This window comes from Anopheles darlingi, chromosome 2 (assembly GCF_943734745.1).
Source record: "Anopheles darlingi chromosome 2, idAnoDarlMG_H_01, whole genome shotgun sequence".
In the NCBI taxonomy this organism is placed as follows: Eukaryota; Metazoa; Arthropoda; class Insecta; order Diptera; family Culicidae; genus Anopheles; species Anopheles darlingi.
The window spans coordinates 12,971,643-12,985,011 of NC_064874.1; positions in this window are offsets into that span (position 1 = coordinate 12,971,643).

The following is a 13,369-nucleotide window of genomic DNA, read 5'->3' on the forward strand; positions in this document are numbered from 1 at the left end:
CTGTGTGGCTCCTTTTTTTCTTGTCCCATTAACTCGCAAGCTCTTTATTCAATCAAGTCACTCGCTGGCAGAGCAGGTTGCCACCAGGTTGTAGGTTGCAAGCACGCGCTGTTCCACACAGAGAGAAGGTGCTGATGTAGTGGAGCGGAGGGATTAATTTTTTTATCTCCCAAGTATAACCATCAGAAACTAATAATAATTTTGATTATCCTGCTGCTCTCGTCACGGTGTCCGGTAACGGCCAGCAAGCACGATGGTGGCGAGGACTGTGCCAAAAGCGATCGCGTGGTGTTGGTTTTCGGGGTAATTTACCATCACAGTGAGGTCTGGGCTGTCCACAAAAGGCTTCAGGAATGTTTCATTTACTATGTATATTTATAATACAAATATGGATTGGAAACGAATGAATTCCTGGAAGATTACGGAAAAAAAGTATGATTTATAGTACAAGTAAACAATTGTTTTTATTGCGCTGTAGCCTGTTAATATATTCTTATAGTCGGAGTGACATGGATTACATATATGCTTCTCCGTTTAACGTATTTTTATGATTATTATGTTTAATAACTAAGAATCATCATTATTGCTTTGATCAATTTCGACATCTGAGGTGCAGAAGTTAGAGTACTCTGATATCTGGTTACTTTGATGGTATCTGACTGTCCAACCCATATCCTTGAAACCAAGACTACTCTGATTCAAACAAAAAGTCTGGTCAAAATGATGGCAACATGTAACCGCGAGGCCATAGTGAAGTGTACTGATGGCAGTACATTCCACGAACAACAAAACAGTTGATGGAAAGTGATACGCTGCTGATGGAGACGTCTTTCCCTCTTACTGCTCCTCTTGCTTCTTCCCTTCCTTCACCAAAAATTAACCAAACCAAGAGCTTTGACTCAAACCGAACCAGAAGCTAGTAGCATGCTCCGGCATCACCACCAGCATCTCGGTCCAGTCGGGGGCACAGAGACAGAGAGAGAGAGAGAGAGTGAGAGATAGAGGAATGAAGATTGATTAAGCACCAGGCATGCGGTAAAAATGTAAATTTCTGTCAGTCATTTGCATAAACTAGCATATTTTACGATTACGAGCCGCCCGTCGCCGCCGCCGCCGCCGCTGCCACCGCCGACGACGGGAGCTGGAGGGCTGAATAGAGCGCCCTGCGTTCGATACCTGTGTTCGAACTGTATCGGACGGATCCCGCGGGACTGAGCCGAGGATACCCGAGGCAAGGACCCCTGCAAGGAATACATTTTCGACCACCAAAGAGACACAAATCGACATCGGCGCAAGGTTGTACGGGAAAGAGAACGCAGCACTCCTCGCCGGGCAAGGGAAGGAGGCAGGGCAGGGTGGGGTGAGGGGCGTGGGGTTCCAATTGGCTGCTTCGTCTCCACCTTCTGATCCCGTTTCGTGTTTCGCGAACATCGGTTTTGGCACGCAATCGAAGATAATCGAGAACGGGAAACAAACAAAAAAAAAACAACTCAAGAAACACGACACGATGCCGGATGGGTACGAGTAGGAGTCTCGGGACGACAACCACAACGACGACGTCGGGGACTCCAGGGTCTGCTCCAACAGGACAGTAAAACATTTTACGACGTTTTAATTATGGATCAATTGAATCAAGGGGACCATCGAGAAAAGGGGGCTTTGGGGGGGGGAATTGCAGCCTCGACCGTTCGGTTATCTCGGCCCTCGCCATCATTCCAGTGGTTCGTATCTGGTAGCTGGCATGCTCCAGATTATCCGGGGCCATTCCTCCTACACCGGTCATTCCTACCGGCGTTACTCGCGGGATTATTGAGCGGAAAATCCGCCTGAATCGCCGATGCCCCGGAGATAATGGAGGTGTAATCCGCCACTCCGGATCCTTTCCCACCTTTCGCCATCCGTACCGAGAGCGCTTGCGTTGCTTCTCATCGGTGTTGTTGGTGACATTTTGTTGTAAAACAAAAAAGGAACTACTTAAGAAATCCATTTCAGTCTTCCCGATTCAATGCATTTAGGTTACCAAATTAAGTCGAATACAATACCAATGTCCACCGTCAAAAGCCAGCTCAGAACCATCCGCTTTTCGCTCGCTGAAACACACAAAAATCACACCCAAAAAAGGGCAAACCGCGAAGACAAACCACGGCCGACCTCCGATCGGTCGCAAGGCAACGAATGAGATCACTCGCAATTGGGAGCAGGACCGGAAATGGGCCACACCATTTGGTGCGATTTACGGGGTGTCCCCAACTCGAGCTTCAGGGAGACGATCGGCCGGATAATAGATGTGGAACATAAGCGATTTGATAGCGCCCACACGCGATGAGCGTTGCGATGCAGGCAACACGATACCAAGGGTCCACGGACGCCCGCACACTCGATCGTTCGTTCGTTCGATCGATCGAAAGGCCAAGAAGGCGTCGAAACCAGGTGCCAGATCTTGTTACGCGTCGTTTTACCACGAGGTCAAACGGTTCTCCTTCCTCTTCCTCTGTCGCTCGCTCGGTAGCCATCATGATTTGGCCAACTAGGCCTCCGCAGAGCTCTTTAACAGAGGATCAACGACGATCATGGGCACCTTCTGTGCGTGAATGTGCACACACCCGGGAATACATCTTGTAAAATGCGATGTTTGCGCCTGCGTCGCCTGTCCACTCCGACTCAATCGCGATCGATCGATGTGTGCGTGTGCGTGTGATTCCTGGCAGGAGATTAGTGACATCCAAAGTGCTCCATCATCCGTAAATGGGTGATCGTGGCCCAAAGGGGTGTAATCAGGGAAAATGATCAATTTCAAACCTGCGCACGCATCGTCAAAGGCAAAAGAGAGGGTAATCAGAGCCCGCTGAGGTTGAGGGCAACGTGCAGCAGCAGCAGCAGCACCAGTGGGTTGCAATTTGCAAAGCGATCGTCGGCTCGGTTCGGCCGCCGCGGTCTCCTGGGTGCTGTTAGGGACGTTTGTCTGTTGGGAATCCGAGGCGCAGGTTATCCAGCAGCAAATCGTGGCTTCGAGGGTTGGGAACCGCGTAGTCAGAGTCTGCCATGCTGCTGCTAATAGAAACTAATGTGATGCTCAATTTGCAGCGCACTAACCGTGTCGTGGCGTCGCGTCGCGATATCAACTCGAGGCGCGAGAGAAAGAGCCGCGGTCGTCGTCGTGGCCTAACTCGGCTAACTGGCGTAACGAAGAAGCGTGCCGGACACCGAACCGGATCGCCGTTTGTGGCCAAATTCGTCGCAAACACCACGCACCCCGGGACGGGAACGGGGTTGCCCGGTGTTTAGAGACAGACGTTGCTGGCCGCGGAATGTAGCACTGTAGCGGTGATGTGGTGCGGTGCGGTTGGCGCATACGGGGTGATAAAAAAGGCAAATTAATGAACAGGCACCACCAATTGGCACGCCGGATGAGGGCAACGGCGGCAACGAAAAGAAAGGGAAGAGCCAGGGAACGAGGTAACGCATCGCTTGTTTTGGGTAAACAATGTCGTGACTATTAATTTGAGTCACTCCACCATAGTGTTTGTTATGCATATAATGTCCCTGCCCTTCTCTGCTCTACTCCTGCCGGTCGACTCGTGCTACCGAGTCGTGCGCATAATGGTCTTGTTGTCACCTCGTCATGTGCCGTCGTGCCCAACGGTGCCATACCGTGACGTGCCGTACCGTGGCTGAGAATAAATAATAAATCAGTTCAGAGAATGACGAGCAGCGACAAGAAGTGAACACATCCGTGGCGTCGTGGGACGTTGCGAAGCGAACGCTGGCACACAACAGCTGCACCGCATATAAGACGGTAGCATAAGACGATGATGATGATGATGATGGATGCACTGACAAGGTGCACTCGCCGGTGTTGCCGATGCGTTGTGTGTGCGGACGACAATCTGGTCAGTGACGAGGTGTTGATCACTTTGACTTAATTACGATTTGTTTGCGCTTCGTCAGTCGTCGATTCCTCTGGATCGGAGATTCGTTAGCGATTATTCGCATCCATTACGATTGAGTACTGTTTTGTGTTTTTGATGCGATGTTTTGGGCCGCCATCATTACCGGCGTCATCTGCATTCGGAAATAATGATGGCTGATTAATTGGCCCGTATGGGTTGGGTTGGGCGATGGGTCTAATTAATGCTGCCGTTTGTTAATGAGCAGCGCATACAACGTCGGGCGTTTTTTCTCTTTTCTTTTACTCCCTACGGCCTTTCACAATCGTTAAGCAGTGAGTTTTAAACCGGAGAAACCCACTGCACACTGCGACCAGCAACCAGAGCGGTTTACGTGAACGAGAAGATTCATTTTGAAAACACATTTTTTCTCACCTTTCCCTCCACCCTTCTGCGCTAACGTGCCATTGGGTGACATTTAAAATAACTTAATAATGCAACCCAACCCAACTGTATGAAAATTTATTCCACTTAATCCGGCATTTGTGGTGCGCTCGTCGGGCGAAGTTCGAAGCCGAACGAAAGCACGCTGCCGACACCGATACCCACCGTTGCAGTCGAAAGCTTCTGGTGGACGATGCTGGTAGCGAAGCGGGGGGGGCGCAGAGGAGATGGTTGAGTTCGCGTGCTACAGGTTTTGAACACTAATCAAGTGCACAGCCCCAAGTGCCTCTAAGCCGGATTATCTGAAATTTATGTTTGCTGTCACACGCGCGTGTGTGTGTGTGTGTGTTCGCGGTGCATGCCAGTGACTTCACTTCGTGATTCCACCATTCGCAGGAAGTGCAGTGGACGTGACAGCGGAGAGGAAGACAGTAGGAGGCGGTCTCGGAAGTGTCCAATCGGCCACCGATCTCGACCAGCGCCGGGCTCTGCGCGCGTCTTATCGTGTTTGTCTGGCATGGTCCAGTGTGGATGACTTATTCCTTCCTGCCATTATAGAGGCCCGCGGTGGGACCGCGAACCACGTGCCACCCCCCCTAGTTGACGATGCATATCAGCTGCGAAGGGGTTCACAAACGCACGGAGTCTATCAGAGGAGGAATCACTAAATTTAGCCTCCCTCCCCCCGATCCGGCCACAGGTCACAGGTGTTCCACCATGTTAACCTTCTGGCTGTTGGAAGCCGGAGGGCCTTTTGCCGTTAATTCCGCTTTCAGCGCCACTCCGTTGGTTTGTTTATTTGAGTTAAATCAACTGGAACAACAGACGAGAAGTCGCGGGCAGACCAAAGCAGAGCAAAAGGGTTTGTTTTTCTTAAATAGCGAGCGGCACAGAACCAAGCGAACAAACGGTTTTCGGTTCATCTTTCAACCGGAATCCGCGCCTGTCGCCCATGGTTGTGCTGGGGGTCGGGCGGGGCTTACCTAGTGACACTTTGGCCCAGTGCGTACGTCGAAAGGGGAGTACGGGGAAGGGTTAAAGAACACAAATCAAACCACCGCGCGGTCCGGCTGTCCGTTACGCACGCACGCCGGCCACGTTCGTTCGCGCTCGACCACCGTTTTATGAGTAGTGAGAAGCGCAACAGGTGACTGCGATAGTGAGATGCGAGCAAAGGGTTCGTGTTTCTCACGCAACAAACATTTTGAGAGAGTCGATACGATGCGACATAACCGACCGTGGTGGTGGCGGCGGCGGCGGCACCGACGGCGTTAGTGATCGCCTTCTTCAGCGTTGAATCTGCCGTAGGTGGCCGTAACCGTATTGGTTCGGTTTTTGGCGCTCGCTGACCGTATTTGGGGTGGGGAGTATAGTGGCAAGAAGTTAAATTAATGAAGAGGCCAAGAATTATTTAGAAGCCGAACCGGGGAGTCACAATAGTTGAAGATACACGGGATGATGGGATAGGAGCAAATTTTAATTCGATTCCCATATTAGACACATTGTCGTGGTCATATATTTTTAGAAACTGTCAAGGGAATAGGCGAGTTTGTAGCAAGTAGCGTTCTATAGGATGAAAGGTGTGGGCGATTACAGCAAGAGGTGCGACCGATAGAATGTTTGGAGACGGGTTTCGAAAATATGTTTATTCATTCTTAAGTACTAGTCTACTTTGATGTTAGCGTTGGCGCAGTTTCGAGACCGGAAGTATGGTTGGTTTGTTATGATCCAGCTAGCGCTTCGCTTTGTAAGCAACCATAAGATGGTGGGATTATTATGGTAGGGTCTCTTCTTCATACCAACAAAACAGGTAAATCCACTAATTTGTTGATGGTTGTTGTTCGGTTGACTTGATACTTGACCAACTGCGCATGTAACCATCAAAGCAGGTGACGCAGATTGTTTTGTTGAGAGGTGTTGTAGTAACCATTAATTTTTAAAAAGGCTATACAATTCCAAACGCCGCGCAAACGGAGCAGTAATAGCTCGTATAAAATATATTTGTCTTATGCTAGCTTACTATTTTTCCTAAGCAAAGCTAGAGCTTTTTAATCGTTTAGAATTGTGAATTTTTAGATATAGTTGCTGAAATTTTGATATAAATCAAAATAATATCAACAAAGCTAAAATCCTTTCGTATATGGATCAGCGGACCTCGAATGTTTAAGGGATTTTTTTCGAAAGAACATCATTTATTCAATTTCAGCTTATCCAAGCATTACTCAAATTCGTTTCATTTTAACGTGAATGAAAGAATTTTGTAAGTGTATCGTCAAAAAACGGATTAAAATTTACGTTTCGTAATTAACGTAATTAACGTAAAAATCAAGCTACCTCAAACGTTCCCGATATAACCAACAGACTACAAAACAGCTTCAGAAAATGAAACGTAAATTCCACCAAGGTTGCCCATGCGTCGCTTATGATTCACCAATATTAATTATAGGTTTTATTTTTAAAATTGATTGACTGACTGTTATTCGAGCGCAGCTATAGCTACTCCAAATTTGGGCGCCCAAAAACATGTCGCACACTCCGCGGTAGGCTAGCCAGCATGCTACAAGCATTCGAGGCGCGCAAAATTCATAACAAACGCCCTCACCGAACCCATGCGGCCGGCATTTGATTTCCATCCCATCGGACCATCGGCAGATATGTAGCTCTTCTGAGAGAGAGAGAGAGCGCCCGCGCGAGAGCGAAATTTGTGTATCGTTTGCTACGAGAATAGAAGATCATCGTCAAGAGAAAGTTGTCACCACGGTGGGCGAGCAGCAAGCATAGCATACTACTATTCACGTTAATCGGTGGTAGTCGCGAGAGAGCTCCACCGGAGCTATTGATGGTGCGCTTCCCGACGTCGTCGTCATCATCGTCGTCGTCGTCGTCGTCGGCGTCGTAATCATCGTCTTCTACATGGACCTGCCGCCGCTAGGTCAGACCACAGGCACAAGCGCACCGGAGGACCGGTTAGCGCGGTGGCGATGATGTTTCGGTTGCGTATCGCATGAGCGCGAGCTCTGATCGGAACGACCGCTGCGCTGCTGCATGCCGCTCGCTACGAACGCTAGCGCTCCGCTGAATTTCAGTTGAAATTCGTTTGTCGATTGCGTCGGTTGCGATCCGCTGACCCGGAGACCGAAGAGCCTCGGAGTGTACGGTTTTTCCCGTAAAACCTTTTCGGAACATCGCGCGCTTCGTCGTCGTCGTCGTAGTGGCCGTTGTACGGGAGCGGGCGCGCGAACACGCCAGAGTTCACTGGTGATAACGGCGGTGATGGGTTCGTAGCGAGTGATAGCGTGCGTTTTTGTGATACTGGTAAGCAACCATCATCCGGATGTGGCTTTCGTGTGTTCCGGCGAGGTGGTGTGGTGTGGGAACTCCTCCTATCCGCGGGAGTCATATTTCATCTTCTCATCGTCGCATCCTCCACGAAAGGATGCAACGGAAGACGAAGGAGACGGATCAGACGAGTGTAATTGAATAAAAATGTGGCAAATCTGTGTCAAACCAGCATAAAAGCAAACATCAAAATGGTGCAAAAAAAAACGAGCATACTGTTCTACGGAGCAGTGGAGAATACGAAACAAACCAAACAACCAAATTGAAGAACAAACGCCAACCGGCGAACCGTACCAGCAACAGCTCGTGCCACACGGAGTCACGGGTATTAGTCAAGCTCTAGTTAATTTATGTGCAAAATACGGACGTTCGTTACGTTTTTCGCGGTATCTCTCTGTTGTTCTGTATTTTTCAATTCGACATAAAAAAAACAAATTCAAACGCCTCCGGTACGACGAGCAAAAAACAGACCGGGAAAAAACCTGCGAAAAGTTGAGCGAATATCACGAATACCTTCGGGGGGACAGAGTAAAAATCCCTCCCAAAAAAAAAAGTGGCGAACAACGGCGAACATAAACGAAAACGAAACCAACAAAAAAAAACGAAGAAAGTTGTCCACAAATGCTGTCTAATCCCCAGCAAGCAAGCATTCTAACATTGTGTTAATCTGGTTGTTTCCGCTCCGTGTCGTTGTTCCGCGGCGGCTCCCGATACCATCACTGTCGTCTGTCCGCGACCCTCGCACGCGTTGGTGACAAACGGGGTGACGACTCCACGAGTGGCCATCGTAGAACGTGGAAAACCGGTGGAGACAGGGAGAAATCATTTTTGGTACAATTTCGGTTCGGTTCCTTGAAGTTCTTGGTCCTGGTCGTCCACGGCGTCTTCAGTTGCCTTGTTGGCCAGTGCGTAGGATACGCGGCGGCTCTTGACGGGTCCAGATTCATCATCATCATCATCATCATCGTCGTGAGACATGAGAGTGGACCAAAGGAAACAATAAGCGCACCCACGACGATTGGCACTACACACGGCATGGCGTGGCGCGTGGCGCCGCTTGCTGCTGGTTCGGTTCTGGTGCCGGGACACTGGAAGATGAAAGTGAAAGTCCGCCGTCAGCCGTCACTTTTATTGGAAGGTTCTGCGTTTTATTGCTTTGCTTCGCTAACTTGATGCAGTGCTTTGAAAATGGCGTGTTTCTAGTGCTTTTAGTACCTCTTGTTTACCCTCTGTTCAGCTTGTGATTGTTCTTCTCCCAGCCGTGCTGCTCAGCGATGGTTGGACCGGAAACGGTGTGGGTGTGTGACGAACGCGCGCTTCATATAATCATCAGCATCATCGTCGTCACGATCGGACGCGTTGCTGTGTCGATGAGAAGGAATTATTTTTAAAAGACTTCACTTCAAAACCAAGGTATGCCATGGAGATGGACGCGCACATCGCCAGCCTACGGTGCGGTGTGTGGTGTACCGTCGCGCGGCTTTCTTTATTTTTACTCCCGTGTGCGTGTGTGTCCGGGATTCCTAGCGGTGGGTCACCGATTGAAATTCCTTACCGAGCGTTATGCCACGTTCCAAAGTTCAACGTGCTAAACACAACAAACGCACACGGCCAAGAATGAAAAATGCCATCTCGTGACGAGCGCCACATCTCAGCAGGCACGCTTCACTCGCTGTCGTGGCGAAAAGGAGCAATAAAGCATTAGCGAGAGTTGAATGAGAGGGCAACCAGGAAGGCGAAGTGAAGGAAACATGAACATGAATTCTCCTCGGATGATTAAGCTTCGCTGTGGTATCTTGATTGAAGTCCCGAAGCCGAAGCCATCGTGTGCTCGAACGAACAAACTTTCCGATCCCCTCCAGTGCCTCGTTAATGGAGGCGCCCGGTGAGCCTCTTGTTTTAAAAAAAAACCCTTTTCAGGCAAAAGAGCTCAATAATTTCAATGAACTATTGCTGCTGCCCCAAGGGATGGTTTGCTTCAGCACTATTTGCTTTTGTTTCAAAGTTCTTTCCGCTCGTGCTCTCCACTTTGCACGAAAGTTCGAATGATGTTTTGCATTTCATCTTAATTGAAATGAAAGTCGAGTCGAACATCCAAGACGCCGAGCGAAACGAGTGAACGCTGTTCTGGGATTTATGAGTCAGTATAAATGCTTCGATAGAATTTTAAACACACAGCTTAATTACTTACCATCGTGCCATCTTGTGCGTCGGCCGGTGCCGGTGTGACGCATCCTTTCCTTCCCATGGGTTTCAATTTGGCGGACTATTTATAATGCCGCTCCATAATGGAGCGCTCGGGCGCACGTTTAGCGACATATTTTGGCATCTTTTGTTCGCTCTTCTTTTTCCCCGTTGCGCTTCCTTGTGCGGTTTATTTTACAGAGTGTGCGATGGCGTGTGTTTGGCGTGAAGGAAAAAGAAAAGCATAAAAAATCACACGCTCTCCCCTCCTCCGCATCGTCCCACCTTGATCCTGCACGCCTGTTGATGATGGGCCGTAGCGTGTCGACATGGACATGGCAAGTGAGTGCAAAAGGGCAATAAAAGCGAAGCCGAGCGAAAGGAGAAGGAGGGAAAAGAAAAAGGTAAACCAGCTAGTACCAGCGAGTGGCGAAGGAATAGAGGCGCTTGATATTTATATGCGTGGCCCCCCGGCTCCCTGCGAGCGAAAGGTATGCGATGCAGAAGGTTGCAGATTCAAAATGAAATGATCTTCACAAATACGCAAAATCAGTTGCATTCTCTCTCTCTCTCTGTCACTCTTTCTCTCCTCTCGCCCCGCGCTGAAATGATGATTTGCTTTTCCTTTTTCGCGCCGTTAGCATTATTTATAAACAGTTCAGTGCAGTCGCAGTCGAAGTGACATCGGTTGGATCGGTGCATCGGTGCATCGGTACTGGATGGTGTTGCTGGTTGACGTCGCTCTCGCTGCTGTCCGCTGGACAAAGCCATCGATTGCATTTTATTGACCTTGAGCCATCGTGCTAACCAACTAGCAAAGAAAAGGCCGCACGTTTCCCGTTCCTTTTACATTCGCGCTAATGGTGCGGCAAGTGGCGCCCCGGTCTTATTAGTGGAACGATCCGTGCGCATCGGTACGCTCGAGGCGCCAAAGCAACAGTTTGCCGTTAGCTGCCGTCAATGTTGTGTTCGTCTTTGCGCCACAAGTTCCCGGAATCTCTCGAGGCGATGGGGAAGAGCGATGGGGGGGTTTCAGCGACGTGAAGGATGTTTGTTCGCGAGTTTCGCTTGCTTGATGCTTTGCGCCCACAAAACCAAGTTGCCGTTGGATTCTGCCGTCGCTACTAATGGAAAAGAACGCCATTTTTCCAGCTAGTTAGCGAAGCGCATATTATTGCTCGAAGGTAAGCTACCGGTAGTAGCACTTTAGTGATTTCTTGCTAAGGACTAAGGGGCCTTAGTTGCTAGAATCGCCAAACACTAAGTGGCGGAGAGGTACCATTTCACATGAAACGTTCATAATATTGGGCTTATATCCGCTGCTTATCTTGAATCATTTCTTAGTGAAGCTGATCAGCTGTCGTCATTTCAACGCCAGATGGTATATTAGTAATTCCGTGCGGAAAAGAATTCAAGTGAAAACTTTGGCTGCTTTAATCATCGAAGAGTGGTGGTTTGCTGAAATTGCGAGCCTATGATGCCGGTTTCTAGAACAGGTGTCTGGTGAGATGAAGCCGGTAAGACGTCCCATGTTATAGCAGTGTCAATCAACGTGTTATAACATCTCACCGTTAACGGCGTCAAGATCAATTCACAAACCTTCGTTGGGGTGAATGCTAAAAGTTCTTCGAAAAGCCTCCGGTGACATGGTCTTCACGGTGTAAAAACATATTTACCGGAAATATTGGCCGTGTTCAACAAGTATTTGGGATCAAATCAAATTCTTGTAAAATGTTAACACTCTTTTCAACATCAATCAACTGGCATATTGAAGAATTATTCGTAACCAGTACCGTGCGTGTACGCTCCTTGAATCTAGGGAAAAATATATGTAATCCTAGAAAAATATAGGATTAGATTGTAGGATTAGAGCTGCCACTTTCATAGGAATAGAGCTGTTACAAAGAAAGTACCGCTAGATTCTAGAAATAGAATCTAGGAAGTGTGGACAAGCGGGTTGTAATAAAACAAGATTTTCTTTCTCACACAGTCACACAAAACTGTCACACAGCAACAGCTGACAGTTGCATTTGTTAGATAAAAGGTTAAATCATGGGTCACGTTAGAGCAGGCATTGCTGTAATACCGGATTTTCCGCCAGCGGTCTGGTAAGCCCCAGTTATCGGGGTATCATTCATACAAGGAACTAACGAAGTTATGAATCAATTCTGTTTTCAGAACGGATCCTTCATTTTCTTCTCCATAAAACATGAATGAATTTCCATTTTCCGCCTCCTGTCGTCACTTTTTTCGCTCCCGAATTCGATCGTATTTATCCATTGCGGGCTTATTATTATTTCTTCTTATTTTTTTCCTATTTTGTTCACCCAACGCTCGTTACGATAAAATGATGCGCTTTCCACCATGGGGGTGTTCGCCGTTGGGTTTGCCGTTTGCCAACCAAAAAAAGTGAACCTCCCGCCGAATCGGAAGATAAGCTGTTTCTTTGGCGCAACCCTCAAAAAAACCCATTGCCATTTGCTTTTGGTCGGCACCCGCCCGGTTTCGGTATGCGAGATTTGTTTTTATATCCGTCAGATTCCGGCCGGCAAATCGCAGCATCCGGTCGGAGCATACGACCTTCAGCACACAGCGTGGGTACATATGAATGCTCAGCGCAACGGGTCAGGCATGGGAATGCTACCATTTGTTTATCATTAGGCCAGATCAGTGCAGATCAAGCGATACCTATGGAGGTTTGGCATTTTTGTGTAAAGCCTTTTTGGCCATTCCTCGACCCCCCGGTCTTCTTTCCTTTTAAACCTCTACAGCAATAGCCTATTTGCTGTTTGTGTTACATCCGAACCGTCTCGTAGAGATAAGTTAATCATGCGAAGGTAATAGACAATGCGTCAGTGAAATGGGGCACCTTCCGGCTCCACGGGACATGTCCCTTTCCTCGGGTGCTCAGCAAAACAGGCTAATTCTACGATTCTACTCCCTCCAACTGCCAGCGCCATAATTAGACTTCTCCAAAGAGGCCAGAATTTCCAATTTCATTACACCACGAATTTCCCACGAGTCCAAGACCTCGCCCACAGCACCGTTGATGTAGGTTAAATCCATCCGTGAGTCCACAGCAATCCCACCGACCTAAAAACCTTCATCAATCGGACGGATTCGTTATCCGGCAATGACTCTCGCTGTTAGGAGCAGCAGCTTTATCCGGCGGTGCCCGGCTGTAGCTTAGGTTCCTTTATTATCTAGATTTTATTTCGGACAACACGTGCGTAACGTAGCAGTAGGCGCGACGGTCTACTAGATGTTTCAGATTCTCGATCCAATCCACCAGTAGTCCGGTACCATGGAGTCTGACCGTCACTCGGCTGTCACGAAGTTCCGGTTTGCAAATACCGTTCTCGGTACCGACATCCTTTGCACAGCGTGCGGTTGATGCCAATGACAACACACGCGTGTGTGTGTGTATGTGTGTTGCGATACCCCTGTAGTTTCTCCTGCTGTGTCCGCTTGTATTTCTCCCATGGCATTATCGAACATCACACACCTCGCCATGT